Source organism: Schistocerca cancellata, unplaced genomic scaffold (genome assembly GCF_023864275.1).
Source record: "Schistocerca cancellata isolate TAMUIC-IGC-003103 unplaced genomic scaffold, iqSchCanc2.1 HiC_scaffold_1109, whole genome shotgun sequence".
Lineage (NCBI taxonomy): Eukaryota > Metazoa > Arthropoda > Insecta > Orthoptera > Acrididae > Schistocerca > Schistocerca cancellata.
The window spans coordinates 232004-259489 of record NW_026047108.1 but is presented as its reverse complement, the minus strand read 5'-3'; the positions used below and the strand labels follow the sequence as shown (position 1 = coordinate 259489).

Here is a 27486-nt window from a genome sequence, read left to right as displayed (position 1 = left end):
GTGCCCACTTTAATAGCACCATTCACACTATTCATTTGCGAGAGCATTTCTTAAATACCGCACCCATTCATAATTTTTTTTATCCCTGACCGCTTTTTTCGAAAGGGCCACGGTGGGAGGGGCTGTTACAAAATTCATTTGCCTCCTGTGAGGATCGAACTCACGACCTCTGGTTTACTAGACCAGCGCTCTGCCACTGAGCTAAGGAGGCGCCTCCTAGCGCCCTTTTCGGGTACTTTGTTCTTACAGAGTAGTGAATCGGAGCCCTTCAGCTCGAAACGCACCGCATGAGCGACCATTATTTGCATTTAGTTAGCACAGCTGCTGCTTTCCTACACATCTCACACTATATCGATGTACAACTAAAATTCCAAAACAACACATTTATTTCATTTCAGAGTCACTTTCAGCTTCAAATACCGTTCCTCTGATATTCATACGAAGCTAGGCATCGTCGTAACCCGTTACGTTCATTACGCAAGGCTCACGAGAGGGGCGCATGTTGGATCCGCGTAGACACAAAATTTTGCGCCGCCCAGCGTGGGGCTCGAACCCACGGCCCTGAGATTAAGAGTCTCATGTACTACCGACTGAGCTAGCCGGGCTGCACGCAACGCGTTACGAGCCATACAATACTGATTTGACCTGCGACCATCTATTGAAGATTCTTTTGACTACAACTTATTTCCTGCTGCCACAAATCAGCTACAATCCTATTCAATGAAAAATTGTCTCCGAAAGGCATCAAATCTGCTTGAAATGATACGTGGCTATCAGCACCATTATTCAACACACATGCTCGACAGTGCGCAGACGCCTGTGGCGTAGCCCTTGGCTCCTGAATCAGATGCAGTAGTTACAACAAAAACTCTCCTGAACGGCACTGTGCCGAAAACTTCGCTACAGATCACCCTTGTCTTGCTTGTGCTTCTGGTAGACGCCGGTTTTGCAGCCAGGAAGCGGACAGCAGCAACTTCCAACTAGTTTTAGAGTACTCAAACAACACAGTAAAACAGCATGCATCTTTTGCAGAACAGGAAAAACTCGACCGTGACAGGATTCGAACCTGCAATCTTCGGATCCGAAGTCCGACGCCTTATCCATTAGGCCACACGGTCACTGGTGCAGTATACTTCTCCACACACACTTCATTTTCGCCATTTGTACACTTGGCAGAATGAATTTCCCATCTTTGACGCAGTTCTCCATCTCAAATTTCAGTACTAAAAGTACGACGCTACTTCTTGCTGTGTCCCATCGCAAGTTACATTCAAGCCCTTATGACGCTGATCAAACAAGAGGTGGCAAATCAGCTTCAATCGCTTAGTGCCATCTCAGTCGCTTGCAGAAGGTACCTCACCCTATGTGATACAATGGCGAGTTGTCGCTATTACCAAAGCGGCGGCGGCGGCGCCGACGACGACGACGACGACGACGACGACGACGACAATCGCGAGGGTCTTTATCAGGGGTAGAAAATACATCACAAGAACTAAGTATTTCACGTCGGCATTCTCCGCAGACTGCCAAAAGCTGCAGATTCTGGTGCCCACTTTAATAGCACCATTCACACTATTCATTTGCGAGAGCATTTCTTAAATACCGCACCCATTCATAATTTTTTTTATCCCTGACCGCTTTTTTCGAAAGGGCCACGGTGGGAGGGGCTGTTACAAAATTCATTTGCCTCCTGTGAGGATCGAACTCACGACCTCTGGTTTACTAGACCAGCGCTCTGCCACTGAGCTAAGGAGGCGCCTCCTAGCGCCCTTTTCGGGTACTTTGTTCTTACAGAGTAGTGAATCGGAGCCCTTCAGCTCGAAACGCACCGCATGAGCGACCATTATTTGCATTTAGTTAGCACAGCTGCTGCTTTCCTACACATCTCACACTATATCGATGTACAACTAAAATTCCAAAACAACACATTTATTTCATTTCAGAGTCACTTTCAGCTTCAAATACCGTTCCTCTGATATTCATACGAAGCTAGGCATCGTCGTAACCCGTTACGTTCATTACGCAAGGCTCACGAGAGGGGCGCATGTTGGATCCGCGTAGACACAAAATTTTGCGCCGCCCAGCGTGGGGCTCGAACCCACGGCCCTGAGATTAAGAGTCTCATGTACTACCGACTTTTTTTTTTTTTTTTTTTTTTTTTTTTTTTTTTTTTTTTTTACCACTTTTTTTTTTTTTTTTTTTTTTTTTTTTCGTTCATCACGCAAGGCTCACGAGAGGGGCGCATGTTGGATCCGCGTAGACACAAAATTTTGGGCCGCCCAGCGTGGGGCTCGAACCCACGACCCTGAGATTAAGAGTATCATGCTCTACCGACTTTTTTTTTTTTTTTTACTTTTTTTTTTCCATTTTTTTTATTTTTTTTTGATTGTCTGTGCCTTAACCACGTTTTTGAAACGCTCTAACCAACCCCTTTTTTGTTTTTTTTTTTTAGTTTAATTTTTTTTAATGTTTTTGAATTTTTTTTTTATTTTTTTTTTTTATAAAGAAAACGAAAAAGATGCATTGAACACGAAAAAGAACCAGTTCCGTTAACATGGCAAGTGTTCATTTTGCCATTTTTAATTTTTTTTTTGTTTTTTTTTTATTGTATTGTTTTTTTGGTTTTTATTTTTTTTTTATTTTTTTTATTTTTTAAATAATGAAAGAAGGAAATGAAATTGAAGAACCTCTTCGGGAATAGAATGGCTGACATTCTAAATGCAGCTGCTATTGGTGATACTGCCGTATGCATAGCTGTTTCGGGGTTCTGATGAGGCCTTCACGGCTACCGAAGCGGCCACGGGGCACACGAAGTCCCCACCGTACTTCACCCTCACCAGCAGTCCCCTACTTTAGCACGTTTCGTCCTAGGATGATTTTACCGTGACATCTTAACCTATTCCCTGTTTGTGAAACAGGATTCGTAACATATTTCCAAAATTCTTCTTATGATCTTGTTGCTTGTGTAATTTATAGTATTCCCCACAGAGATATGTCCGGTAGTCCGTGATATTATCGTCACCTTTCGAGTTGACAACGTAACTCACGTAGTTCCCAAGAAGCCATAATATGGCATTATTTTTCGGTGCAGGGAAAAATACCTTGTCCGGGAAGAAAATAAGATTCAAATTGAGCTCCCTCCCATCGCTGCGGGTCAGGAAGGCGATCTGCTGCTTGACCTCTTGCCATATATCTTTATACCCCCTGCAGACAAAGCGGTGATCCAACGTGTCAGTTTCGTTACATTTCTGACAAGTGTTTGTGTCACTGAGACCTATAGAATGAAGTTTTTCATTAGTACTTATGACGTTATTCACCACTCTGTACCATGCCACCTGAACTTCCGTTGATAGTAACTTGTTGTTGATATTGGTCCATATAGTTTTCCAGGCTCTGTTCGGGTTCTTGGCCTGTGTCTTATTGTAATTGGCCGCCATTCGTAAACTGTTAATGATATAGCGACAGTTTCTCTTGCGTTTATCCCGTACTATGCAGCGCATGTAGCTTAATTCAAAGTAGAAGAATCTAATATGTTTTAATTTATAATTGATCTGACTTATATCTATAGGCGGTTGGAAGCTTTGTGGTTTAAAAAAAGTGAATAATTGAGCTGTTAGGCCGTCTGGATGACTTTCAATAACTTGCAAAGACCGCTTAAGAAATAAGGCAGTAGATCTTTTGTGGACATCTGTGAGGCCAAGGCCTCCCTCTTCCGGTGGTAAGGTCAACGCGTCCACAGCAACTCGAAAGATATTCCCGTGCCAAATGTAGCTACAAACGGTCGACATTATCGCTTTAGCTATTCCTTTTGGTATTGGCAAAATCTGGCCGATGTAAGTTGCCCTGGATAAAACCGCTATATTTATCAACTTAATTTTTTGCTTGATGTTGACGTCCCTCATATGATTTAAAATGAGCGTGCCACGGATCTTATCGAGGACAGTTCTCCAGTTAGATGCGATTATCCGAAGAGGGCAGCTGTAGAGAGTAACTCCGAGGGCTGTATGCCGGTCCACACTCTTAGCCCAAGTGATGGTGACGTCAGATAGTCCGTGCAGATTTAGAAAAACACTCTTCGTGTCATTTATTCTCGCACCCGAGGCCGTGCAGTACAACTGCAAGTGTTCTGTTAACCGTGCGATGTCTGCGGCGCTGCGAATTATCACTCCTACGTCATCTGCGAATGCATTCGTCACTTGTTTCATGCCTGACACTAGCAAGCCCTCTAAGACGTCATCTAACCTCCTTAAAAGTGGTTCCAAGGCAACTACATATAACATCATCGACAATGGACTCCCCTGAGGGACTCCACTGGCTACGGGAATATCTTTAGTGCGATGGCCATTAATAGTTACTTTCGTTGATAAACCATTTAAGATGTTGGCTAAAACGTTCACATTACCATCAGAAAACCCCATGTAGGTCATAGTTTTCAGAAGATATGCGTGATTGACCCTGTCAAATGCCTTGCTAAAGTCGATAAAAGCCAGACCACCATTTGCTGTTGTATTTGCAAAAATGGAAGCTATGTCCCTGTACGCACTTACAGTTGTAAAGATACTGCGCCCTGGAAGACAAGTCTGATGACTACCGATGATCTTTCCTAAAATCGGTTGCAGTCTCTCTTTAAGAACCCTAGCGACTATTTTGTAGTCAGAATTCAAGAGGCTTATGGGCCGTGTCTTTGTAATATCCTTTAGACCTGTGGTCCTGCCCTTTGGAATTAACACTGTTATGCTCTGTTTGAAGGCCACTGGGACATCCTTCCCATGAAGAATTTCGTTTATCATGTCCGTGAATTCATTGCCTATAATGTGCCAGTACGTTCGGTAAAACTCCAGTGGCAGCCCATCTGGACCTGGTGACTTCTTGGAAGGTGAGCACCTAATTACGTCAAAAACGTCATCCTTGGTGAGGGCAGCATAGAAGTTGCTGTTGTCCTCTTCCGTTATAGTGTTCTCTAGGCCTGTTGATGATAAGAGGTCTCGTACAGCATTGTCGTCTATCTGATTGACACTATATAGGGAATTGTAAAAACGATACGCCTCGTCGATCATGTCTTTCTGGGTGGTGAGGACTCTCTGATCTTCGGCTCTGAGAGACCCTATAAAATTTCGTCGCCTTTGTTTGGCGTGTTGTATGAGGTGATATATTGAGGCATTTTCGTCTGCCACAATACTGTGTGAGTGCGATCTGATTTTTAATCCTTCTAGCTGTGATCTCTTAATATTGAGGAGCGCTGCTTTTGTTTTGTTGATCTGTATGAGAATGTCCTGGGACAGTGGCTCCTCGTAAAGATCACGTAAGCAGGCGTAGTGGAACTCTGTTGTGTGTCTTATCCACCTCATCCTCTCCTTGCTAAACGCTATCAGAGTCGCCCTTAATTTTTTCTTCGCCACAGCGGTCCACCATTCAACGGTGGACCGATGTTTGTGACGCACTCGTAAGGCGGCCCGCCAAGTCTCTTGTATTTCTGCAGCTAAGGCGTTTTCCAACAGCACGCTTATATTCAGTTTCCAAAAGGGCCTGCCCCAGTAAGCTGACTGTTTGCTTAAACGTATGCTGCACTTGACGCCGAGGTGGTCGGAAATAAAGGTAGGTATTACTTCAACGCCAACAACATCATGTTCTAAAGTAGATGATACATAAAATCGGTCAATCCTACTTTGGGACCTGCTACTAAAGTAAGTAAATTTGACCAATGTAGGAAATTTCAGTTCCCAAGCATCTGTCCATTTCATGTGCGACACTAAATACTGTAGCTCCTTGGACTTATTAAAATTTGGCCGTTGGTCCTTGTCATTAAGTACGCAATTCCAGTCACCTCCAAGCAGAACCTTAGCAGGGTTGTCCTGAAGTAGAATTAAGATATCACTTTTGTAAAACGTGGCCCTTTCTTCTCGTGCATTATTGCCTGATGGTGCATAAACATTTATAATAGCTGTATTATGGATGTTACACCGAATGCCCCTCCCAGAGTCTAATTTACAAATGTCTGTCATTTCAATGCCCTCTCTGGCAAGAATAGCCGTCCCACAACTATGTTCGGCAGCTACATTTAAAATAGCATTGAATCCTGGGATATGAAGGTCTCGAATCAGCACTTCCTGTAAAAGGGCAATATCGGTGTCCGACTGATAGATAAAATCTTGAAGTGCGGCTACTTTAGTTGCATTTTGAATTTTGTTAATATTTAATGTAGTCACATTATAGGTTTGGAGCATGGTCCAGATAGTTCAGGTAAGTTTATTGACTGCGCAACATTTTCATATGGAATCTGTCCGTCGTCATCAGTCCCTCGTTTAGTCTCAAGGCGATCTTAACAACTCTATTAATAAAAAAGGTCTTCTTCCTGACTTGTGTCATCATCCTTGTTGTCTACACCCTGATCTGCGCCATCGTCTGCCCAATTGACTGGTGCTGCTGATGCGTGTTGACCTGGCAATGAACCATCTTCTGGAGCTATGTTCGTGAGCCCAATTTGCGATGGGTGGTGGTCACCCCCCGGGTCTTCGTGCCTTGCCGTTCTGTCTGGGTTCCCAGTAGTCCCTACTGGCTCCAGATCTTCTGCCTTCTGATCCTTGTGCTGTAGATGTTTCAGCTTTTCCCTGAGAGCTGGGGCCAAAGTCTCTGCCGCTTGGTGTGCCAAACGACGCTTTTTTGACTTCTTCCTCCTCCGCAGGGATCCCGTAGGAGACAAGTCAGGCGAATGTTCTGGTGGTTCGGTGGAAGAAGACAGTGGTGAGAGCGGTTCTGTCGTTGTCTCAGAGTTCCTCGTGTGAATTTCTCGAAGAACCTCAGCTGGGGGTTCCTTCACTTCCGCATTTGTCGGGTGGGGTTCGGGAGGTTGTCCTCCTTGCATTTCCGGGTGGTGTACGGCTCGGTTACGGACACCAGCGTCGCCATCACTCGACATCCTTTCAGCTCGTTCGCCCTGTGCGTCGGGCGGGAGGTCGAGTAATTTGGCGACTTCCGTCGGTGACTTGGTAGATTCTTGGGACACTTCGTGTCTCTGCGAGTCCGAAGATGGCTGTTCAGTACCTAGTTCTGCGCATGACTGTATCCTCTCCCGCAGTTCCGTTTGTCTGTCGTCCGGACCGCTTATCGCAGATGTATCGTCGCAAGAGGGCCGAACAGCAGCTGCTCGGTCGTCCACAGAGGCGATCAACTCTGGGGCGGTTGTGGCGGCCGCAGGCGCTGCGAGTCGTTCAACGTGCTCAACTGTTGTCGTTTCTGCAGATTGGTGGCCGTACGTGGCAACCGCATACGTTAACGGAAGGCTGACAGCAGCGCCAGGAACTGCAGCCTCCCCGCTCGGTAGCTGGGGGACACGCCGTTTACTACATTCACTACGTATGTGCTCTGGTGAGTTACACAAAGCACATGTCTTGGGTTGACCGTCGTAGATAACTATGGCGCGGTGTCCGCATACATTTATATATGACGGTATGTGCCTTTGAAGATCTATCTTTACTTGACGCACTCCGTTCAGGACGGGAAACATATGTGGCTCCGACCATTTTTCTGCAACGTTCGAAAGAACACGGCCATACGGTCGAAGGATTTTATTAATGTCCTCTGCTGAAACCTCAAACGGCAACTCAAAGACCCGAACGGTACGTATGCCTAAACCGGCGTGTGAGACAGAAACATCACTCACAGTACCGTCGGAATGTTTAAACTTAAGTACTCCGCCACACTTATCCATGATAGAGACACACAAATCTGGGTTAGTCAGTTTGACAAAAGCCGCGTTGGAAACGAATGATAAATGCACACCTATTATGTCATTGCCAGTAATCTTAACAGTATCGAGTAACCACTGCTTTACTTCATATGCCTTAGGCCTCAAGAAATTTCGGTCGAAAGTAAATTTAATCGTGTCTTTCCTCATTACAGTAATCGCGTTCATTTTATCTTGAAATCAGTAAACATAGCCTGACTCACAAAGGTAACGAAGTGACTAACCTCGTCACAGCAAACAGCCGGTGTTTACTTCAAGACGCCAAGCCAGCCGCCACACGTCCGTCCCGCACCGCGGCTGCGACTCGTTAACTTTATGTACTGCACAAACTGCACAGTACTCCGACTGAGCTAGCCGGGCTGCACGCAACGCGTTACGAGCCATACAATACTGATTTGACCTGCGACCATCTATTGAAGATTCTTTTGACTACAACTTATTTCCTGCTGCCACAAATCAGCTACAATCCTATTCAATGAAAAATTGTCTCCGAAAGGCATCAAATCTGCTTGAAATGATACGTGGCTATCAGCACCATTATTCAACACACATGCTCGACAGTGCGCAGACGCCTGTGGCGTAGCCCTTGGCTCCTGAATCAGATGCAGTAGTTACAACAAAAACTCTCCTGAACGGCACTGTGCCGAAAACTTCGCTACAGATCACCCTTGTCTTGCTTGTGCTTCTGGTAGACGCCGGTTTTGCAGCCAGGAAGCGGACAGCAGCAACTTCCAACTAGTTTTAGAGTACTCAAACAACACAGTAAAACAGCATGCATCTTTTGCAGAACAGGAAAAACTCGACCGTGACAGGATTCGAACCTGCAATCTTCGGATCCGAAGTCCGACGCCTTATCCATTAGGCCACACGGTCACTGGTGCAGTATACTTCTCCACACACACTTCATTTTCGCCATTTGTACACTTGGCAGAATGAATTTCCCATCTTTGACGCAGTTCTCCATCTCAAATTTCAGTACTAAAAGTACGACGCTACTTCTTGCTGTGTCCCATCGCAAGTTACATTCAAGCCCTTATGACGCTGATCAAACAAGAGGTGGCAAATCAGCTTCAATCGCTTAGTGCCATCTCAGTCGCTTGCAGAAGGTACCTCACCCTATGTGATACAATGGCGAGTTGTCGCTATTACCAAAGCGGCGGCGGCGGCGCCGACGACGACGACGACGACGACGACGACGACAATCGCGAGGGTCTTTATCAGGGGTAGAAAATACATCACAAGAACTAAGTATTTCACGTCGGCATTCTCCGCAGACTGCCAAAAGCTGCAGATTCTGGTGCCCACTTTAATAGCACCATTCACACTATTCATTTGCGAGAGCATTTCTTAAATACCGCACCCATTCATAATTTTTTTTATCCCTGACCGCTTTTTTCGAAAGGGCCACGGTGGGAGGGGCTGTTACAAAATTCATTTGCCTCCTGTGAGGATCGAACTCACGACCTCTGGTTTACTAGACCAGCGCTCTGCCACTGAGCTAAGGAGGCGCCTCCTAGCGCCCTTTTCGGGTACTTTGTTCTTACAGAGTAGTGAATCGGAGCCCTTCAGCTCGAAACGCACCGCATGAGCGACCATTATTTGCATTTAGTTAGCACAGCTGCTGCGTTCCTACACATCTCACACTATATCGATGTACAACTAAAATTCCAAAACAACACATTTATTTCATTTCAGAGTCACTTTCAGCTTCAAATACCGTTCCTCTGATATTCATACGAAGCTAGGCATCGTCGTAACCCGTTACGTTCATTACGCAAGGCTCACGAGAGGGGCGCATGTTGGATCCGCGTAGACACAAAATTTTGCGCCGCCCAGCGTGGGGCTCGAACCCACGGCCCTGAGATTAAGAGTCTCATGTACTACCGACTGAGCTAGCCGGGCTGCACGCAACGCGTTACGAGCCATACAATACTGATTTGACCTGCGACCATCTATTGAAGATTCTTTTGACTACAACTTATTTCCTGCTGCCACAAATCAGCTACAATCCTATTCAATGAAAAATTGTCTCCGAAAGGCATCAAATCTGCTTGAAATGATACGTGGCTATCAGCACCATTATTCAACACACATGCTCGACAGTGCGCAGACGCCTGTGGCGTAGCCCTTGGCTCCTGAATCAGATGCAGTAGTTCCAACAAAAACTCTCCTGAACGGCACTGTGCCGAAAACTTCGCTACAGATCACCCTTGTCTTGCTTGTGCTTCTGGTAGACGCCGGTTTTGCAGCCAGGAAGCGGACAGCAGCAACTTCCAACTAGTTTTAGAGTACTCAAACAACACAGTAAAACAGCATGCATCTTTTGCAGAACAGGAAAAACTCGACCGTGACAGGATTCGAACCTGCAATCTTCGGATCCGAAGTCCGACGCCTTATCCATTAGGCCACACGGTCACTGGTGCAGTATACTTCCCCACACACACTTCATTTTCGCCATTTGTACACTTGGCAGAATGAATTTCCCATCTTTGACGCAGTTCTCCATCTCAAATTTCAGTACTAAAAGTACGACGCTACTTCTTGCTGTGTCCCATCGCAAGTTACATTCAAGCCCTTATGACGCTGATCAAACAAGAGGTGGCAAATCAGCTTCAATCGCTTAGTGCCATCTCAGTCGCTTGCAGAAGGTACCTCACCCTATGTGATACAATGGCGAGTTGTCGCTATTACCAAAGCGGCGGCGGCGGCGCCGACGACGACGACGACGACGACGACAATCGCGAGGGTCTTTATCAGGGGTAGAAAATACATCACAAGAACTAAGTATTTCACGTCGGCATTCTCCGCAGACTGCCAAAAGCTGCAGATTCTGGTGCCCACTTTAATAGCACCATTCACACTATTCATTTGCGAGAGCATTTCTTAAATACCGCACCCATTCATAATTTTTTTTATCCCTGACCGCTTTTTTCGAAAGGGCCACGGTGGGAGGGGCTGTTACAAAATTCATTTGCCTCCTGTGAGGATCGAACTCACGACCTCTGGTTTACTAGACCAGCGCTCTGCCACTGAGCTAAGGAGGCGCCTCCTAGCGCCCTTTTCGGGTACTTTGTTCTTACAGAGTAGTGAATCGGAGCCCTTCAGCTCGAAACGCACCGCATGAGCGACCATTATTTGCATTTAGTTAGCACAGCTGCTGCTTTCCTACACATCTCACACTATATCAATGTACAACTAAAATTCCAAAACAACACATTTATTTCATTTCAGAGTCACTTTCAGCTTCAAATACCGTTCCTCTGATATTCATACGAAGCTAGGCATCGTCGTAACCCGTTACGTTCATTACGCAAGGCTCACGAGAGGGGCGCATGTTGGATCCGCGTAGACACAAAATTTTGCGCCGCCCAGCGTGGGGCTCGAACCCACGACCCTGAGATTAAGAGTCTCATGTACTACCGACTGAGCTAGCCGGGCTGCACGCAACGCGTTACGAGCCATACAATACTGATTTGACCTGCGACCATCTATTGAAGATTCTTTTGACTACAACTTATTTCCTGCTGCCACAAATCAGCTACAATCCTATTCAATGAAAAATTGTCTCCGAAAGGCATCAAATCTGCTTGAAATGATACGTGGCTATCAGCACCATTATTCAACACACATGCTCGACAGTGCGCAGACGCCTGTGGCGTAGCCCTTGGCTCCTGAATCAGATGCAGTAGTTCCAACAAAAACTCTCCTGAACGGCACTGTGCCGAAAACTTCGCTACAGATCACCCTTGTCTTGCTTGTGCTTCTGGTAGACGCCGGTTTTGCAGCCAGGAAGCGGACAGCAGCAACTTCCAACTAGTTTTAGAGTACTCAAACAACACAGTAAAACAGCATGCATCTTTTGCAGAACAGGAAAAACTCGACCGTGACAGGATTCGAACCTGCAATCTTCGGATCCGAAGTCCGACGCCTTATCCATTAGGCCACACGGTCACTGGTGCAGTATACTTCTCCACACACACTTCATTTTCGCCATTTGTACACTTGGCAGAATGAATTTCCCATCTTTGACGCAGTTCTCCATCTCAAATTTCAGTACTAAAAGTACGACGCTACTTCTTGCTGTGTCCCATCGCAAGTTACATTCAAGCCCTTATGACGCTGATCAAACAAGAGGTGGCAAATCAGCTTCAATCGCTTAGTGCCATCTCAGTCGCTTGCAGAAGGTACCTCACCCTATGTGATACAATGGCGAGTTGTCGCTATTACCAAAGCGGCGGCGGCGGCGCCGACGACGACGACGACGACGACGACGACGACGACAATCGCGAGGGTCTTTATCAGGGGTAGAAAATACATCACAAGAACTAAGTATTTCACGTCGGCATTCTCCGCAGACTGCCAAAAGCTGCAGATTCTGGTGCCCACTTTAATAGCACCATTCACACTATTCATTTGCGAGAGCATTTCTTAAATACCGCACCCATTCATAATTTTTTTTATCCCTGACCGCTTTTTTCGAAAGGGCCACGGTGGGAGGGGCTGTTACAAAATTCATTTGCCTCCTGTGAGGATCGAACTCACGACCTCTGGTTTACTAGACCAGCGCTCTGCCACTGAGCTAAGGAGGCGCCTCCTAGCGCCATTTTCGGGTACTTTGTTCTTACAGAGTAGTGAATCGGAGCCCTTCAGCTCGAAACGCACCGCATGAGCGACCATTATTTGCATTTAGTTAGCACAGCTGCTGCGTTCCTACACATCTCACACTATATCGATGTACAACTAAAATTCCAAAACAACACATTTATTTCATTTCAGAGTCACTTTCAGCTTCAAATACCGTTCCTCTGATATTCATACGAAGCTAGGCATCGTCGTAACCCGTTACGTTCATTACGCAAGGCTCACGAGAGGGGCGCATGTTGGATCCGCGTAGACACAAAATTTTGCGCCGCCCAGCGTGGGGCTCGAACCCACGGCCCTGAGATTAAGAGTCTCATGTACTACCGACTGAGCTAGCCGGGCTGCACGCAACGCGTTACGAGCCATACAATACTGATTTGACCTGCGACCATCTATTGAAGATTCTTTTGACTACAACTTATTTCCTGCTGCCACAAATCAGCTACAATCCTATTCAATGAAAAATTGTCTCCGAAAGGCATCAAATCTGCTTGAAATGATACGTGGCTATCAGCACCATTATTCAACACACATGCTCGACAGTGCGCAGACGCCTGTGGCGTAGCCCTTGGCTCCTGAATCAGATGCAGTAGTTCCAACAAAAACTCTCCTGAACGGCACTGTGCCGAAAACTTCGCTACAGATCACCCTTGTCTTGCTTGTGCTTCTGGTAGACGCCGGTTTTGCAGCCAGGAAGCGGACAGCAGCAACTTCCAACTAGTTTTAGAGTACTCAAACAACACAGTAAAACAGCATGCATCTTTTGCAGAACAGGAAAAACTCGACCGTGACAGGATTCGAACCTGCAATCTTCGGATCCGAAGTCCGACGCCTTATCCATTAGGCCACACGGTCACTGGTGCAGTATACTTCTCCACACACACTTCATTTTCGCCATTTGTACACTTGGCAGAATGAATTTCCCATCTTTGACGCAGTTCTCCATCTCAAATTTCAGTACTAAAAGTACGACGCTACTTCTTGCTGTGTCCCATCGCAAGTTACATTCAAGCCCTTATGACGCTGATCAAACAAGAGGTGGCAAATCAGCTTCAATCGCTTAGTGCCATCTCAGTCGCTTGCAGAAGGTACCTCACCCTATGTGATACAATGGCGAGTTGTCGCTATTACCAAAGCGGCGGCGGCGGCGCCGACGACGACGACGACGACGACGACGACGACGACAATCGCGAGGGTCTTTATCAGGGGTAGAAAATACATCACAAGAACTAAGTATTTCACGTCGGCATTCTCCGCAGACTGCCAAAAGCTGCAGATTCTGGTGCCCACTTTAATAGCACCATTCACACTATTCATTTGCGAGAGCATTTCTTAAATACCGCACCCATTCATAATTTTTTTTATCCCTGACCGCTTTTTTCGAAAGGGCCACGGTGGGAGGGGCTGTTACAAAATTCATTTGCCTCCTGTGAGGATCGAACTCACGACCTCTGGTTTACTAGACCAGCGCTCTGCCACTGAGCTAAGGAGGCGCCTCCTAGCGCCATTTTCGGGTACTTTGTTCTTACAGAGTAGTGAATCGGAGCCCTTCAGCTCGAAACGCACCGCATGAGCGACCATTATTTGCATTTAGTTAGCACAGCTGCTGCGTTCCTACACATCTCACACTATATCGATGTACAACTAAAATTCCAAAACAACACATTTATTTCATTTCAGAGTCACTTTCAGCTTCAAATACCGTTCCTCTGATATTCATACGAAGCTAGGCATCGTCGTAACCCGTTACGTTCATTACGCAAGGCTCACGAGAGGGGCGCATGTTGGATCCGCGTAGACACAAAATTTTGCGCCGCCCAGCGTGGGGCTCGAACCCACGGCCCTGAGATTAAGAGTCTCATGTACTACCGACTGAGCTAGCCGGGCTGCACGCAACGCGTTACGAGCCATACAATACTGATTTGACCTGCGACCATCTATTGAAGATTCTTTTGACTACAACTTATTTCCTGCTGCCACAAATCAGCTACAATCCTATTCAATGAAAAATTGTCTCCGAAAGGCATCAAATCTGCTTGAAATGATACGTGGCTATCAGCACCATTATTCAACACACATGCTCGACAGTGCGCAGACGCCTGTGGCGTAGCCCTTGGCTCCTGAATCAGATGCAGTAGTTCCAACAAAAACTCTCCTGAACGGCACTGTGCCGAAAACTTCGCTACAGATCACCCTTGTCTTGCTTGTGCTTCTGGTAGACGCCGGTTTTGCAGCCAGGAAGCGGACAGCAGCAACTTCCAACTAGTTTTAGAGTACTCAAACAACACAGTAAAACAGCATGCATCTTTTGCAGAACAGGAAAAACTCGACCGTGACAGGATTCGAACCTGCAATCTTCGGATCCGAAGTCCGACGCCTTATCCATTAGGCCACACGGTCACTGGTGCAGTATACTTCCCCACACACACTTCATTTTCGCCATTTGTACACTTGGCAGAATGAATTTCCCATCTTTGACGCAGTTCTCCATCTCAAATTTCAGTACTAAAAGTACGACGCTACTTCTTGCTGTGTCCCATCGCAAGTTACATTCAAGCCCTTATGACGCTGATCAAACAAGAGGTGGCAAATCAGCTTCAATCGCTTAGTGCCATCTCAGTCGCTTGCAGAAGGTACCTCACCCTATGTGATACAATGGCGAGTTGTCGCTATTACCAAAGCGGCGGCGGCGGCGCCGACGACGACGACGACGACGACGACAATCGCGAGGGTCTTTATCAGGGGTAGAAAATACATCACAAGAACTAAGTATTTCACGTCGGCATTCTCCGCAGACTGCCAAAAGCTGCAGATTCTGGTGCCCACTTTAATAGCACCATTCACACTATTCATTTGCGAGAGCATTTCTTAAATACCGCACCCATTCATAATTTTTTTTATCCCTGACCGCTTTTTTCGAAAGGGCCACGGTGGGAGGGGCTGTTACAAAATTCATTTGCCTCCTGTGAGGATCGAACTCACGACCTCTGGTTTACTAGACCAGCGCTCTGCCACTGAGCTAAGGAGGCGCCTCCTAGCGCCCTTTTCGGGTACTTTGTTCTTACAGAGTAGTGAATCGGAGCCCTTCAGCTCGAAACGCACCGCATGAGCGACCATTATTTGCATTTAGTTAGCACAGCTGCTGCTTTCCTACACATCTCACACTATATCAATGTACAACTAAAATTCCAAAACAACACATTTATTTCATTTCAGAGTCACTTTCAGCTTCAAATACCGTTCCTCTGATATTCATACGAAGCTAGGCATCGTCGTAACCCGTTACGTTCATTACGCAAGGCTCACGAGAGGGGCGCATGTTGGATCCGCGTAGACACAAAATTTTGCGCCGCCCAGCGTGGGGCTCGAACCCACGACCCTGAGATTAAGAGTCTCATGTACTACCGACTGAGCTAGCCGGGCTGCACGCAACGCGTTACGAGCCATACAATACTGATTTGACCTGCGACCATCTATTGAAGATTCTTTTGACTACAACTTATTTCCTGCTGCCACAAATCAGCTACAATCCTATTCAATGAAAAATTGTCTCCGAAAGGCATCAAATCTGCTTGAAATGATACGTGGCTATCAGCACCATTATTCAACACACATGCTCGACAGTGCGCAGACGCCTGTGGCGTAGCCCTTGGCTCCTGAATCAGATGCAGTAGTTCCAACAAAAACTCTCCTGAACGGCACTGTGCCGAAAACTTCGCTACAGATCACCCTTGTCTTGCTTGTGCTTCTGGTAGACGCCGGTTTTGCAGCCAGGAAGCGGACAGCAGCAACTTCCAACTAGTTTTAGAGTACTCAAACAACACAGTAAAACAGCATGCATCTTTTGCAGAACAGGAAAAACTCGACCGTGACAGGATTCGAACCTGCAATCTTCGGATCCGAAGTCCGACGCCTTATCCATTAGGCCACACGGTCACTGGTGCAGTATACTTCTCCACACACACTTCATTTTCGCCATTTGTACACTTGGCAGAATGAATTTCCCATCTTTGACGCAGTTCTCCATCTCAAATTTCAGTACTAAAAGTACGACGCTACTTCTTGCTGTGTCCCATCGCAAGTTACATTCAAGCCCTTATGACGCTGATCAAACAAGAGGTGGCAAATCAGCTTCAATCGCTTAGTGCCATCTCAGTCGCTTGCAGAAGGTACCTCACCCTATGTGATACAATGGCGAGTTGTCGCTATTACCAAAGCGGCGGCGGCGGCGCCGACGACGACGACGACGACGACGACGACGACAATCGCGAGGGTCTTTATCAGGGGTAGAAAATACATCACAAGAACTAAGTATTTCACGTCGGCATTCTCCGCAGACTGCCAAAAGCTGCAGATTCTGGTGCCCACTTTAATAGCACCATTCACACTATTCATTTGCGAGAGCATTTCTTAAATACCGCACCCATTCATAATTTTTTTTATCCCTGACCGCTTTTTTCGAAAGGGCCACGGTGGGAGGGGCTGTTACAAAATTCATTTGCCTCCTGTGAGGATCGAACTCACGACCTCTGGTTTACTAGACCAGCGCTCTGCCACTGAGCTAAGGAGGCGCCTCCTAGCGCCATTTTCGGGTACTTTGTTCTTACAGAGTAGTGAATCGGAGCCCTTCAGCTCGAAACGCACCGCATGAGCGACCATTATTTGCATTTAGTTAGCACAGCTGCTGCGTTCCTACACATCTCACACTATATCGATGTACAACTAAAATTCCAAAACAACACATTTATTTCATTTCAGAGTCACTTTCAGCTTCAAATACCGTTCCTCTGATATTCATACGAAGCTAGGCATCGTCGTAACCCGTTACGTTCATTACGCAAGGCTCACGAGAGGGGCGCATGTTGGATCCGCGTAGACACAAAATTTTGCGCCGCCCAGCGTGGGGCTCGAACCCACGGCCCTGAGATTAAGAGTCTCATGTACTACCGACTGAGCTAGCCGGGCTGCACGCAACGCGTTACGAGCCATACAATACTGATTTGACCTGCGACCATCTATTGAAGATTCTTTTGACTACAACTTATTTCCTGCTGCCACAAATCAGCTACAATCCTATTCAATGAAAAATTGTCTCCGAAAGGCATCAAATCTGCTTGAAATGATACGTGGCTATCAGCACCATTATTCAACACACATGCTCGACAGTGCGCAGACGCCTGTGGCGTAGCCCTTGGCTCCTGAATCAGATGCAGTAGTTCCAACAAAAACTCTCCTGAACGGCACTGTGCCGAAAACTTCGCTACAGATCACCCTTGTCTTGCTTGTGCTTCTGGTAGACGCCGGTTTTGCAGCCAGGAAGCGGACAGCAGCAACTTCCAACTAGTTTTAGAGTACTCAAACAACACAGTAAAACAGCATGCATCTTTTGCAGAACAGGAAAAACTCGACCGTGACAGGATTCGAACCTGCAATCTTCGGATCCGAAGTCCGACGCCTTATCCATTAGGCCACACGGTCACTGGTGCAGTATACTTCCCCACACACACTTCATTTTCGCCATTTGTACACTTGGCAGAATGAATTTCCCATCTTTGACGCAGTTCTCCATCTCAAATTTCAGTACTAAAAGTACGACGCTACTTCTTGCTGTGTCCCATCGCAAGTTACATTCAAGCCCTTATGACGCTGATCAAACAAGAGGTGGCAAATCAGCTTCAATCGCTTAGTGCCATCTCAGTCGCTTGCAGAAGGTACCTCACCCTATGTGATACAATGGCGAGTTGTCGCTATTACCAAAGCGGCGGCGGCGGCGCCGACGACGACGACGACGACGACGACAATCGCGAGGGTCTTTATCAGGGGTAGAAAATACATCACAAGAACTAAGTATTTCACGTCGGCATTCTCCGCAGACTGCCAAAAGCTGCAGATTCTGGTGCCCACTTTAATAGCACCATTCACACTATTCATTTGCGAGAGCATTTCTTAAATACCGCACCCATTCATAATTTTTTTTATCCCTGACCGCTTTTTTCGAAAGGGCCACGGTGGGAGGGGCTGTTACAAAATTCATTTGCCTCCTGTGAGGATCGAACTCACGACCTCTGGTTTACTAGACCAGCGCTCTGCCACTGAGCTAAGGAGGCGCCTCCTAGCGCCCTTTTCGGGTACTTTGTTCTTACAGAGTAGTGAATCGGAGCCCTTCAGCTCGAAACGCACCGCATGAGCGACCATTATTTGCATTTAGTTAGCACAGCTGCTGCTTTCCTACACATCTCACACTATATCAATGTACAACTAAAATTCCAAAACAACACATTTATTTCATTTCAGAGTCACTTTCAGCTTCAAATACCGTTCCTCTGATATTCATACGAAGCTAGGCATCGTCGTAACCCGTTACGTTCATTACGCAAGGCTCACGAGAGGGGCGCATGTTGGATCCGCGTAGACACAAAATTTTGCGCCGCCCAGCGTGGGGCTCGAACCCACGACCCTGAGATTAAGAGTCTCATGTACTACCGACTGAGCTAGCCGGGCTGCACGCAACGCGTTACGAGCCATACAATACTGATTTGACCTGCGACCATCTATTGAAGATTCTTTTGACTACAACTTATTTCCTGCTGCCACAAATCAGCTACAATCCTATTCAATGAAAAATTGTCTCCGAAAGGCATCAAATCTGCTTGAAATGATACGTGGCTATCAGCACCATTATTCAACACACATGCTCGACAGTGCGCAGACGCCTGTGGCGTAGCCCTTGGCTCCTGAATCAGATGCAGTAGTTCCAACAAAAACTCTCCTGAACGGCACTGTGCCGAAAACTTCGCTACAGATCACCCTTGTCTTGCTTGTGCTTCTGGTAGACGCCGGTTTTGCAGCCAGGAAGCGGACAGCAGCAACTTCCAACTAGTTTTAGAGTACTCAAACAACACAGTAAAACAGCATGCATCTTTTGCAGAACAGGAAAAACTCGACCGTGACAGGATTCGAACCTGCAATCTTCGGATCCGAAGTCCGACGCCTTATCCATTAGGCCACACGGTCACTGGTGCAGTATACTTCTCCACACACACTTCATTTTCGCCATTTGTACACTTGGCAGAATGAATTTCCCATCTTTGACGCAGTTCTCCATCTCAAATTTCAGTACTAAAAGTACGACGCTACTTCTTGCTGTGTCCCATCGCAAGTTACATTCAAGCCCTTATGACGCTGATCAAACAAGAGGTGGCAAATCAGCTTCAATCGCTTAGTGCCATCTCAGTCGCTTGCAGAAGGTACCTCACCCTATGTGATACAATGGCGAGTTGTCGCTATTACCAAAGCGGCGGCGGCGGCGCCGACGACGACGACGACGACGACGACGACGACAATCGCGAGGGTCTTTATCAGGGGTAGAAAATACATCACAAGAACTAAGTATTTCACGTCGGCATTCTCCGCAGACTGCCAAAAGCTGCAGATTCTGGTGCCCACTTTAATAGCACCATTCACACTATTCATTTGCGAGAGCATTTCTTAAATACCGCACCCATTCATAATTTTTTTTATCCCTGACCGCTTTTTTCGAAAGGGCCACGGTGGGAGGGGCTGTTACAAAATTCATTTGCCTCCTGTGAGGATCGAACTCACGACCTCTGGTTTACTAGACCAGCGCTCTGCCACTGAGCTAAGGAGGCGCCTCCTAGCGCCATTTTCGGGTACTTTGTTCTTACAGAGTAGTGAATCGGAGCCCTTCAGCTCGAAACGCACCGCATGAGCGACCATTATTTGCATTTAGTTAGCACAGCTGCTGCGTTCCTACACATCTCACACTATATCGATGTACAACTAAAATTCCAAAACAACACATTTATTTCATTTCAGAGTCACTTTCAGCTTCAAATACCGTTCCTCTGATATTCATACGAAGCTAGGCATCGTCGTAACCCGTTACGTTCATTACGCAAGGCTCACGAGAGGGGCGCATGTTGGATCCGCGTAGACACAAAATTTTGCGCCGCCCAGCGTGGGGCTCGAACCCACGGCCCTGAGATTAAGAGTCTCATGTACTACCGACTGAGCTAGCCGGGCTGCACGCAACGCGTTACGAGCCATACAATACTGATTTGACCTGCGACCATCTATTGAAGATTCTTTTGACTACAACTTATTTCCTGCTGCCACAAATCAGCTACAATCCTATTCAATGAAAAATTGTCTCCGAAAGGCATCAAATCTGCTTGAAATGATACGTGGCTATCAGCACCATTATTCAACACACATGCTCGACAGTGCGCAGACGCCTGTGGCGTAGCCCTTGGCTCCTGAATCAGATGCAGTAGTTCCAACAAAAACTCTCCTGAACGGCACTGTGCCGAAAACTTCGCTACAGATCACCCTTGTCTTGCTTGTGCTTCTGGTAGACGCCGGTTTTGCAGCCAGGAAGCGGACAGCAGCAACTTCCAACTAGTTTTAGAGTACTCAAACAACACAGTAAAACAGCATGCATCTTTTGCAGAACAGGAAAAACTCGACCGTGACAGGATTCGAACCTGCAATCTTCGGATCCGAAGTCCGACGCCTTATCCATTAGGCCACACGGTCACTGGTGCAGTATACTTCCCCACACACACTTCATTTTCGCCATTTGTACACTTGGCAGAATGAATTTCCCATCTTTGACGCAGTTCTCCATCTCAAATTTCAGTACTAAAAGTACGACGCTACTTCTTGCTGTGTCCCATCGCAAGTTACATTCAAGCCCTTATGACGCTGATCAAACAAGAGGTGGCAAATCAGCTTCAATCGCTTAGTGCCATCTCAGTCGCTTGCAGAAGGTACCTCACCCTATGTGATACAATGGCGAGTTGTCGCTATTACCAAAGCGGCGGCGGCGGCGCCGACGACGACGACGACGACGACGACGACAATCGCGAGGGTCTTTATCAGGGGTAGAAAATACATCACAAGAACTAAGTATTTCACGTCGGCATTCTCCGCAGACTGCCAAAAGCTGCAGATTCTGGTGCCCACTTTAATAGCACCATTCACACTATTCATTTGCGAGAGCATTTCTTAAATACCGCACCCATTCATAATTTTTTTTATCCCTGACCGCTTTTTTCGAAAGGGCCACGGTGGGAGGGGCTGTTACAAAATTCATTTGCCTCCTGTGAGGATCGAACTCACGACCTCTGGTTTACTAGACCAGCGCTCTGCCACTGAGCTAAGGAGGCGCCTCCTAGCGCCCTTTTCGGGTACTTTGTTCTTACAGAGTAGTGAATCGGAGCCCTTCAGCTCGAAACGCACCGCATGAGCGACCATTATTTGCATTTAGTTAGCACAGCTGCTGCTTTCCTACACATCTCACACTATATCAATGTACAACTAAAATTCCAAAACAACACATTTATTTCATTTCAGAGTCACTTTCAGCTTCAAATACCGTTCCTCTGATATTCATACGAAGCTAGGCATCGTCGTAACCCGTTACGTTCATTACGCAAGGCTCACGAGAGGGGCGCATGTTGGATCCGCGTAGACACAAAATTTTGCGCCGCCCAGCGTGGGGCTCGAACCCACGACCCTGAGATTAAGAGTCTCATGTACTACCGACTGAGCTAGCCGGGCTGCACGCAACGCGTTACGAGCCATACAATACTGATTTGACCTGCGACCATCTATTGAAGATTCTTTTGACTACAACTTATTTCCTGCTGCCACAAATCAGCTACAATCCTATTCAATGAAAAATTGTCTCCGAAAGGCATCAAATCTGCTTGAAATGATACGTGGCTATCAGCACCATTATTCAACACACATGCTCGACAGTGCGCAGACGCCTGTGGCGTAGCCCTTGGCTCCTGAATCAGATGCAGTAGTTCCAACAAAAACTCTCCTGAACGGCACTGTGCCGAAAACTTCGCTACAGATCACCCTTGTCTTGCTTGTGCTTCTGGTAGACGCCGGTTTTGCAGCCAGGAAGCGGACAGCAGCAACTTCCAACTAGTTTTAGAGTACTCAAACAACACAGTAAAACAGCATGCATCTTTTGCAGAACAGGAAAAACTCGACCGTGACAGGATTCGAACCTGCAATCTTCGGATCCGAAGTCCGACGCCTTATCCATTAGGCGACACGGTCACTGGTGCAGTATACTTCTCCACACACACTTCATTTTCGCCATTTGTACACTTGGCAGAATGAATTTCCCATCTTTGACGCAGTTCTCCATCTCAAATTTCAGTACTAAAAGTACGACGCTACTTCTTGCTGTGTCCCATCGCAAGTTACATTCAAGCCCTTATGACGCTGATCAAACAAGAGGTGGCAAATCAGCTTCAATCGCTTAGTGCCATCTCAGTCGCTTGCAGAAGGTACCTCACCCTATGTGATACAATGGCGAGTTGTCGCTATTACCAAAGCGGCGGCGGCGGCGCCGACGACGACGACAATGACGACAATCGCGAGGGTCTTTATCAGGGGTAGAAAATACATCACAAGAACTAAGTATTTCACGTCGGCATTCTCCGCAGACTGCCAAAAGCTGCAGATTCTGGTGCCCACTTTAATAGCACCATTCACACTATTCATTTGCGAGAGCATTTCTTAAATACCGCACCCATTCATAATTTTTTTATCCCTGACCGCTTTTTTCGAAAGGGCCACGGTGGGAGGGGCTGTTACAAAATTCATTTGCCTCCTGTGAGGATCGAACTCACGACCTCTGGTTTACTAGACCAGCGCTCTGCCACTGAGCTAAGGAGGCGCCTCCTAGCGCTCTTTTCGGGTACTTTGTTCTTACAGAGTAGTGAATCGGAGCCCTTCAGCTCGAAACGCACCGCATGAGCGACCATTATTTGCATTTAGTTAGCACAGCTGCTGCTTTCCTACACATCTCACACTATATCGATGTACAACTAAAATTCCAAAACAACACATTTATTTCATTTCAGAGTCACTTTCAGCTTCAAATACCGTTCCTCTGATATTCATACGAAGCTAGGCATCGTCGTAACCCGTTACGTTCATTACGCAAGGCTCACGAGAGGGGCGCATGTTGGATCCGCGTAGACACAAAATTTTGCGCCGCCCAGCGTGGGGCTCGAACCCACGACCCTGAGATTAAGAGTCTCATGTACTACCGACTGAGCTAGCCGGGCTGCACGCAACGCGTTACGAGCCATACAATACTGATTTGACCTGCGACCATCTATTGAAGATTCTTTTGACTACAACTTATTTCCTGCTGCCACAAATCAGCTACAATCCTATTCAATGAAAAATTGTCTCCGAAAGGCATCAAATCTGCTTGAAATGATACGTGGCTATCAGCACCATTATTCAACACACATGCTCGACAGTGCGCAGACGCCTGTGGCGTAGCCCTTGGCTCCTGAATCAGATGCAGTAGTTCCAACAAAAACTCTCCTGAACGGCACTGTGCCGAAAACTTCGCTACAGATCACCCTTGTCTTGCTTGTGCTTCTGGTAGACGCCGGTTTTGCAGCCAGGAAGCGGACAGCAGCAACTTCCAACTAGTTTTAGAGTACTCAAACAACACAGTAAAACAGCATGCATCTTTTGCAGAACAGGAAAAACTCGACCGTGACAGGATTCGAACCTGCAATCTTCGGATCCGAAGTCCGACGCCTTATCCATTAGGCCACACGGTCACTGGTGCAGTATACTTCTCCACACACACTTCATTTTCGCCATTTGTACACTTGGCAGAATGAATTTCCCATCTTTGACGCAGTTCTCCATCTCAAATTTCAGTACTAAAAGTACGACGCTACTTCTTGCTGTGTCCCATCGCAAGTTACATTCAAGCCCTTATGACGCTGATCAAACAAGAGGTGGCAAATCAGCTTCAATCGCTTAGTGCCATCTCAGTCGCTTGCAGAAGGTACCTCACCCTATGTGATACAATGGCGAGTTGTCGCTATTACCAAAGCGGCGGCGGCGGCGCCGACGACGACGACGACGACGACGACGACGACGACAATCGCGAGGGTCTTTATCAGGGGTAGAAAATACATCACAAGAACTAAGTATTTCACGTCGGCATTCTCCGCAGACTGCCAAAAGCTGCAGATTCTGGTGCCCACTTTAATAGCACCATTCACACTATTCATTTGCGAGAGCATTTCTTAAATACCGCACCCATTCATAATTTTTTTTATCCCTGACCGCTTTTTTCGAAAGGGCCACGGTGGGAGGGGCTGTTACAAAATTCGTTTGCCTCCTGTGAGGATCGAACTCACGACCTGTGGTTTACTAGACCAGCGCTCTGCCACTGAGCTAAGAAGGCGCCTCCTAGCGCCCTTTTCGGGTACTTTGTTCTTACAGAGTAGTGAATCGGAGCCCTTCAGCTCGAAACGCACCGCATGAGCGACCATTATTTGCATTTAGTTAGCACAGCTGCTGCTTTCCTACACATCTCACACTATATCGATGTACAACTAAAATTCCAAAACAACACATTTATTTCATTTCAGAGTCACTTTCAGCTTCAAATACCGTTCCTCTGATATTCATACGAAGCTAGGCATCGTCGTAACCCGTTACGTTCATTACGCAAGGCTCACGAGAGGGGCGCATGTTGGATCCGCGTAGACACAAAATTTTGCGCCGCCCAGCGTGGGGCTCGAACCCACGGCCCTGAGATTAAGAGTCTCATGTACTACCGACTGAGCTAGCCGGGCTGCACGCAACGCGTTACGAGCCATACAATACTGATTTGACCTGCGACCATCTATTGAAGATTCTTTTGACTACAACTTATTTCCTGCTGCCACAAATCAGCTACAATCCTATTCAATGAAAAATTGTCTCCGAAAGGCATCAAATCTGCTTGAAATGATACGTGGCTATCAGCACCATTATTCAACACACATGCTCGACAGTGCGCAGACGCCTGTGGCGTAGCCCTTGGCTCCTGAATCAGATGCAGTAGTTCCAACAAAAACTCTCCTGAACGGCACTGTGCCGAAAACTTCGCTACAGATCACCCTTGTCTTGCTTGTGCTTCTGGTAGACGCCGGTTTTGCAGCCAGGAAGCGGACAGCAGCAACTTCCAACTAGTTTTAGAGTACTCAAACAACACAGTAAAACAGCATGCATCTTTTGCAGAACAGGAAAAACTCGACCGTGACAGGATTCGAACCTGCAATCTTCGGATCCGAAGTCCGACGCCTTATCCATTAGGCCACACGGTCACTGGTGCAGTATACTTCTCCACACACACTTCATTTTCGCCATTTGTACACTTGGCAGAATGAATTTCCCATCTTTGACGCAGTTCTCCATCTCAAATTTCAGTACTAAAAGTACGACGCTACTTCTTGCTGTGTCCCATCGCAAGTTACATTCAAGCCCTTATGACGCTGATCAAACAAGAGGTGGCAAATCAGCTTCAATCGCTTAGTGCCATCTCAGTCGCTTGCAGAAGGTACCTCACCCTATGTGATACAATGGCGAGTTGTCGCTATTACCAAAGCGGCGGCGGCGGCGCCGACGACGACGACGACGACGACGACAATCGCGAGGGTCTTTATCAGGGGTAGAAAATACATCACAAGAACTAAGTATTTCACGTCGGCATTCTCCGCAGACTGCCAAAAGCTGCAGATTCTGGTGCCCACTTTAATAGCACCATTCACACTATTCATTTGCGAGAGCATTTCTTAAATACCGCACCCATTCATAATTTTTTTTATCCCTGACCGCTTTTTTCGAAAGGGCCACGGTGGGAGGGGCTGTTACAAAATTCATTTGCCTCCTGTGAGGATCGAACTCACGACCTCTGGTTTACTAGACCAGCGCTCTGCCACTGAGCTAAGGAGGCGCCTCCTAGCGCCCTTTTCGGGTACTTTGTTCTTACAGAGTAGTGAATCGGAGCCCTTCAGCTCGAAACGCACCGCATGAGCGACCATTATTTGCATTTAGTTAGCACAGCTGCTGCGTTCCTACACATCTCACACTATATCGATGTACAACTAAAATTCCAAAACAACACATTTATTTCATTTCAGAGTCACTTTCAGCTTCAAATACCGTTCCTCTGATATTCATACGAAGCTAGGCATCGTCGTAACCCGTTACGTTCATTACGCAAGGCTCACGAGAGGGGCGCATGTTGGATCCGCGTAGACACAAAATTTTGCGCCGCCCAGCGTGGGGCTCGAACCCACGGCCCTGAGATTAAGAGTCTCATGTACTACCGACTGAGCTAGCCGGGCTGCACGCAACGCGTTACGAGCCATACAATACTGATTTGACCTGCGACCATCTATTGAAGATTCTTTTGACTACAACTTATTTCCTGCTGCCACAAATCAGCTACAATCCTATTCAATGAAAAATTGTCTCCGAAAGGCATCAGATCTGCTTGAAATGATACGTGGCTATCAGCACCATTATTCAACACACATGCTCGACAGTGCGCAGACGCCTGTGGCGTAGCCCTTGGCTCCTGAATCAGATGCAGTAGTTCCAACAAAAACTCTCCTGAACGGCACTGTGCCGAAAACTTCGCTACAGATCACCCTTGTCTTGCTTGTGCTTCTGGTAGACGCCGGTTTTGCAGCCAGGAAGCGGACAGCAGCAACTTCCAACTAGTTTTAGAGTACTCAAACAACACAGTAAAACAGCATGCATCTTTTGCAGAACAGGAAAAACTAGACCGTGACAGGATTCGAACCTGCAATCTTCGGATCCGAAGTCCGACGCCTTATCCATTAGGCCACACGGTCACTGGTGCAGTATACTTCTCCACACACACTTCATTTTCGCCATTTGTACACTTGGCAGAATGAATTTCCCATCTTTGACGCAGTTCTCCATCTCAAATTTCAGTACTAAAAGTACGACGCTACTTCTTGCTGTGTCCCATCGCAAGTTACATTCAAGCCCTTATGACGCTGATCAAACAAGAGGTGGCAAATCAGCTTCAATCGCTTAGTGCCATCTCAGTCGCTTGCAGAAGGTACCTCACCCTATGTGATACAATGGCGAGTTGTCGCTATTACCAAAGCGGCGGCGGCGGCGCCGACGACGACGACGACGACGACAATCGCGAGGGTCTTTATCAGGGGTAGAAAATACATCACAAGAACTAAGTATTTCACGTCGGCATTCTCCGCAGA

General features: G+C 47.0%; 41 non-coding genes across 41 annotated transcripts; all 41 read right to left on the bottom strand.

The window, feature by feature from the left end:
• Window positions 1-139: 139 nt before the first annotated feature.
• On the bottom strand, window positions 140-211 carry Trnat-agu (transfer RNA threonine (anticodon AGU)). The gene has a single exon. It is a non-coding gene; the product is annotated as a tRNA-Thr (tRNA).
• Window positions 212-532: 321 nt separating this feature from the next.
• On the bottom strand, window positions 533-605 carry Trnak-cuu (transfer RNA lysine (anticodon CUU)). Its single transcript has one exon. It is a non-coding gene; the product is annotated as a tRNA-Lys (tRNA).
• Window positions 606-1045: 440 nt separating this feature from the next.
• Trnar-ucg (transfer RNA arginine (anticodon UCG)) lies at window positions 1046-1118 on the bottom strand. The gene has a single exon. It is a non-coding gene; the product is annotated as a tRNA-Arg (tRNA).
• Window positions 1119-1684: 566 nt separating this feature from the next.
• On the bottom strand, window positions 1685-1756 carry Trnat-agu (transfer RNA threonine (anticodon AGU)). The gene has a single exon. It is a non-coding gene; the product is annotated as a tRNA-Thr (tRNA).
• A 6788-nt stretch (window positions 1757-8544) lies between these two features.
• Window positions 8545-8617, bottom strand: Trnar-ucg (transfer RNA arginine (anticodon UCG)). The gene has a single exon. It is a non-coding gene; the product is annotated as a tRNA-Arg (tRNA).
• A 563-nt stretch (window positions 8618-9180) lies between these two features.
• On the bottom strand, window positions 9181-9252 carry Trnat-agu (transfer RNA threonine (anticodon AGU)). Its single transcript has one exon. It is a non-coding gene; the product is annotated as a tRNA-Thr (tRNA).
• A 321-nt stretch (window positions 9253-9573) lies between these two features.
• Trnak-cuu (transfer RNA lysine (anticodon CUU)) lies at window positions 9574-9646 on the bottom strand. Its single transcript has one exon. It is a non-coding gene; the product is annotated as a tRNA-Lys (tRNA).
• Window positions 9647-10086: 440 nt separating this feature from the next.
• Trnar-ucg (transfer RNA arginine (anticodon UCG)) lies at window positions 10087-10159 on the bottom strand. Its single transcript has one exon. It is a non-coding gene; the product is annotated as a tRNA-Arg (tRNA).
• Window positions 10160-10716: 557 nt separating this feature from the next.
• Window positions 10717-10788, bottom strand: Trnat-agu (transfer RNA threonine (anticodon AGU)). Its single transcript has one exon. It is a non-coding gene; the product is annotated as a tRNA-Thr (tRNA).
• Window positions 10789-11109: 321 nt separating this feature from the next.
• On the bottom strand, window positions 11110-11182 carry Trnak-cuu (transfer RNA lysine (anticodon CUU)). The gene has a single exon. It is a non-coding gene; the product is annotated as a tRNA-Lys (tRNA).
• Window positions 11183-11622: 440 nt separating this feature from the next.
• Trnar-ucg (transfer RNA arginine (anticodon UCG)) lies at window positions 11623-11695 on the bottom strand. The gene has a single exon. It is a non-coding gene; the product is annotated as a tRNA-Arg (tRNA).
• A 566-nt stretch (window positions 11696-12261) lies between these two features.
• On the bottom strand, window positions 12262-12333 carry Trnat-agu (transfer RNA threonine (anticodon AGU)). The gene has a single exon. It is a non-coding gene; the product is annotated as a tRNA-Thr (tRNA).
• A 321-nt stretch (window positions 12334-12654) lies between these two features.
• Window positions 12655-12727, bottom strand: Trnak-cuu (transfer RNA lysine (anticodon CUU)). The gene has a single exon. It is a non-coding gene; the product is annotated as a tRNA-Lys (tRNA).
• Window positions 12728-13167: 440 nt separating this feature from the next.
• Trnar-ucg (transfer RNA arginine (anticodon UCG)) lies at window positions 13168-13240 on the bottom strand. Its single transcript has one exon. It is a non-coding gene; the product is annotated as a tRNA-Arg (tRNA).
• A 566-nt stretch (window positions 13241-13806) lies between these two features.
• Trnat-agu (transfer RNA threonine (anticodon AGU)) lies at window positions 13807-13878 on the bottom strand. Its single transcript has one exon. It is a non-coding gene; the product is annotated as a tRNA-Thr (tRNA).
• A 321-nt stretch (window positions 13879-14199) lies between these two features.
• Window positions 14200-14272, bottom strand: Trnak-cuu (transfer RNA lysine (anticodon CUU)). Its single transcript has one exon. It is a non-coding gene; the product is annotated as a tRNA-Lys (tRNA).
• Window positions 14273-14712: 440 nt separating this feature from the next.
• On the bottom strand, window positions 14713-14785 carry Trnar-ucg (transfer RNA arginine (anticodon UCG)). Its single transcript has one exon. It is a non-coding gene; the product is annotated as a tRNA-Arg (tRNA).
• Window positions 14786-15342: 557 nt separating this feature from the next.
• Window positions 15343-15414, bottom strand: Trnat-agu (transfer RNA threonine (anticodon AGU)). The gene has a single exon. It is a non-coding gene; the product is annotated as a tRNA-Thr (tRNA).
• Window positions 15415-15735: 321 nt separating this feature from the next.
• On the bottom strand, window positions 15736-15808 carry Trnak-cuu (transfer RNA lysine (anticodon CUU)). The gene has a single exon. It is a non-coding gene; the product is annotated as a tRNA-Lys (tRNA).
• Window positions 15809-16248: 440 nt separating this feature from the next.
• Trnar-ucg (transfer RNA arginine (anticodon UCG)) lies at window positions 16249-16321 on the bottom strand. The gene has a single exon. It is a non-coding gene; the product is annotated as a tRNA-Arg (tRNA).
• A 563-nt stretch (window positions 16322-16884) lies between these two features.
• On the bottom strand, window positions 16885-16956 carry Trnat-agu (transfer RNA threonine (anticodon AGU)). Its single transcript has one exon. It is a non-coding gene; the product is annotated as a tRNA-Thr (tRNA).
• A 321-nt stretch (window positions 16957-17277) lies between these two features.
• Window positions 17278-17350, bottom strand: Trnak-cuu (transfer RNA lysine (anticodon CUU)). Its single transcript has one exon. It is a non-coding gene; the product is annotated as a tRNA-Lys (tRNA).
• A 440-nt stretch (window positions 17351-17790) lies between these two features.
• Window positions 17791-17863, bottom strand: Trnar-ucg (transfer RNA arginine (anticodon UCG)). The gene has a single exon. It is a non-coding gene; the product is annotated as a tRNA-Arg (tRNA).
• A 557-nt stretch (window positions 17864-18420) lies between these two features.
• Trnat-agu (transfer RNA threonine (anticodon AGU)) lies at window positions 18421-18492 on the bottom strand. The gene has a single exon. It is a non-coding gene; the product is annotated as a tRNA-Thr (tRNA).
• A 321-nt stretch (window positions 18493-18813) lies between these two features.
• On the bottom strand, window positions 18814-18886 carry Trnak-cuu (transfer RNA lysine (anticodon CUU)). Its single transcript has one exon. It is a non-coding gene; the product is annotated as a tRNA-Lys (tRNA).
• A 440-nt stretch (window positions 18887-19326) lies between these two features.
• On the bottom strand, window positions 19327-19399 carry Trnar-ucg (transfer RNA arginine (anticodon UCG)). The gene has a single exon. It is a non-coding gene; the product is annotated as a tRNA-Arg (tRNA).
• A 563-nt stretch (window positions 19400-19962) lies between these two features.
• On the bottom strand, window positions 19963-20034 carry Trnat-agu (transfer RNA threonine (anticodon AGU)). Its single transcript has one exon. It is a non-coding gene; the product is annotated as a tRNA-Thr (tRNA).
• A 321-nt stretch (window positions 20035-20355) lies between these two features.
• Window positions 20356-20428, bottom strand: Trnak-cuu (transfer RNA lysine (anticodon CUU)). Its single transcript has one exon. It is a non-coding gene; the product is annotated as a tRNA-Lys (tRNA).
• Window positions 20429-20868: 440 nt separating this feature from the next.
• Window positions 20869-20941, bottom strand: Trnar-ucg (transfer RNA arginine (anticodon UCG)). The gene has a single exon. It is a non-coding gene; the product is annotated as a tRNA-Arg (tRNA).
• Window positions 20942-21501: 560 nt separating this feature from the next.
• Window positions 21502-21573, bottom strand: Trnat-agu (transfer RNA threonine (anticodon AGU)). The gene has a single exon. It is a non-coding gene; the product is annotated as a tRNA-Thr (tRNA).
• Window positions 21574-21894: 321 nt separating this feature from the next.
• Window positions 21895-21967, bottom strand: Trnak-cuu (transfer RNA lysine (anticodon CUU)). The gene has a single exon. It is a non-coding gene; the product is annotated as a tRNA-Lys (tRNA).
• Window positions 21968-22407: 440 nt separating this feature from the next.
• Window positions 22408-22480, bottom strand: Trnar-ucg (transfer RNA arginine (anticodon UCG)). The gene has a single exon. It is a non-coding gene; the product is annotated as a tRNA-Arg (tRNA).
• Window positions 22481-23033: 553 nt separating this feature from the next.
• Window positions 23034-23105, bottom strand: Trnat-agu (transfer RNA threonine (anticodon AGU)). The gene has a single exon. It is a non-coding gene; the product is annotated as a tRNA-Thr (tRNA).
• Window positions 23106-23426: 321 nt separating this feature from the next.
• Window positions 23427-23499, bottom strand: Trnak-cuu (transfer RNA lysine (anticodon CUU)). The gene has a single exon. It is a non-coding gene; the product is annotated as a tRNA-Lys (tRNA).
• Window positions 23500-23939: 440 nt separating this feature from the next.
• Trnar-ucg (transfer RNA arginine (anticodon UCG)) lies at window positions 23940-24012 on the bottom strand. Its single transcript has one exon. It is a non-coding gene; the product is annotated as a tRNA-Arg (tRNA).
• Window positions 24013-24578: 566 nt separating this feature from the next.
• Trnat-agu (transfer RNA threonine (anticodon AGU)) lies at window positions 24579-24650 on the bottom strand. The gene has a single exon. It is a non-coding gene; the product is annotated as a tRNA-Thr (tRNA).
• A 321-nt stretch (window positions 24651-24971) lies between these two features.
• Window positions 24972-25044, bottom strand: Trnak-cuu (transfer RNA lysine (anticodon CUU)). The gene has a single exon. It is a non-coding gene; the product is annotated as a tRNA-Lys (tRNA).
• Window positions 25045-25484: 440 nt separating this feature from the next.
• Trnar-ucg (transfer RNA arginine (anticodon UCG)) lies at window positions 25485-25557 on the bottom strand. Its single transcript has one exon. It is a non-coding gene; the product is annotated as a tRNA-Arg (tRNA).
• Window positions 25558-26114: 557 nt separating this feature from the next.
• Trnat-agu (transfer RNA threonine (anticodon AGU)) lies at window positions 26115-26186 on the bottom strand. Its single transcript has one exon. It is a non-coding gene; the product is annotated as a tRNA-Thr (tRNA).
• Window positions 26187-26507: 321 nt separating this feature from the next.
• Trnak-cuu (transfer RNA lysine (anticodon CUU)) lies at window positions 26508-26580 on the bottom strand. Its single transcript has one exon. It is a non-coding gene; the product is annotated as a tRNA-Lys (tRNA).
• Window positions 26581-27020: 440 nt separating this feature from the next.
• On the bottom strand, window positions 27021-27093 carry Trnar-ucg (transfer RNA arginine (anticodon UCG)). Its single transcript has one exon. It is a non-coding gene; the product is annotated as a tRNA-Arg (tRNA).
• Window positions 27094-27486: the final 393 nt, after the last annotated feature.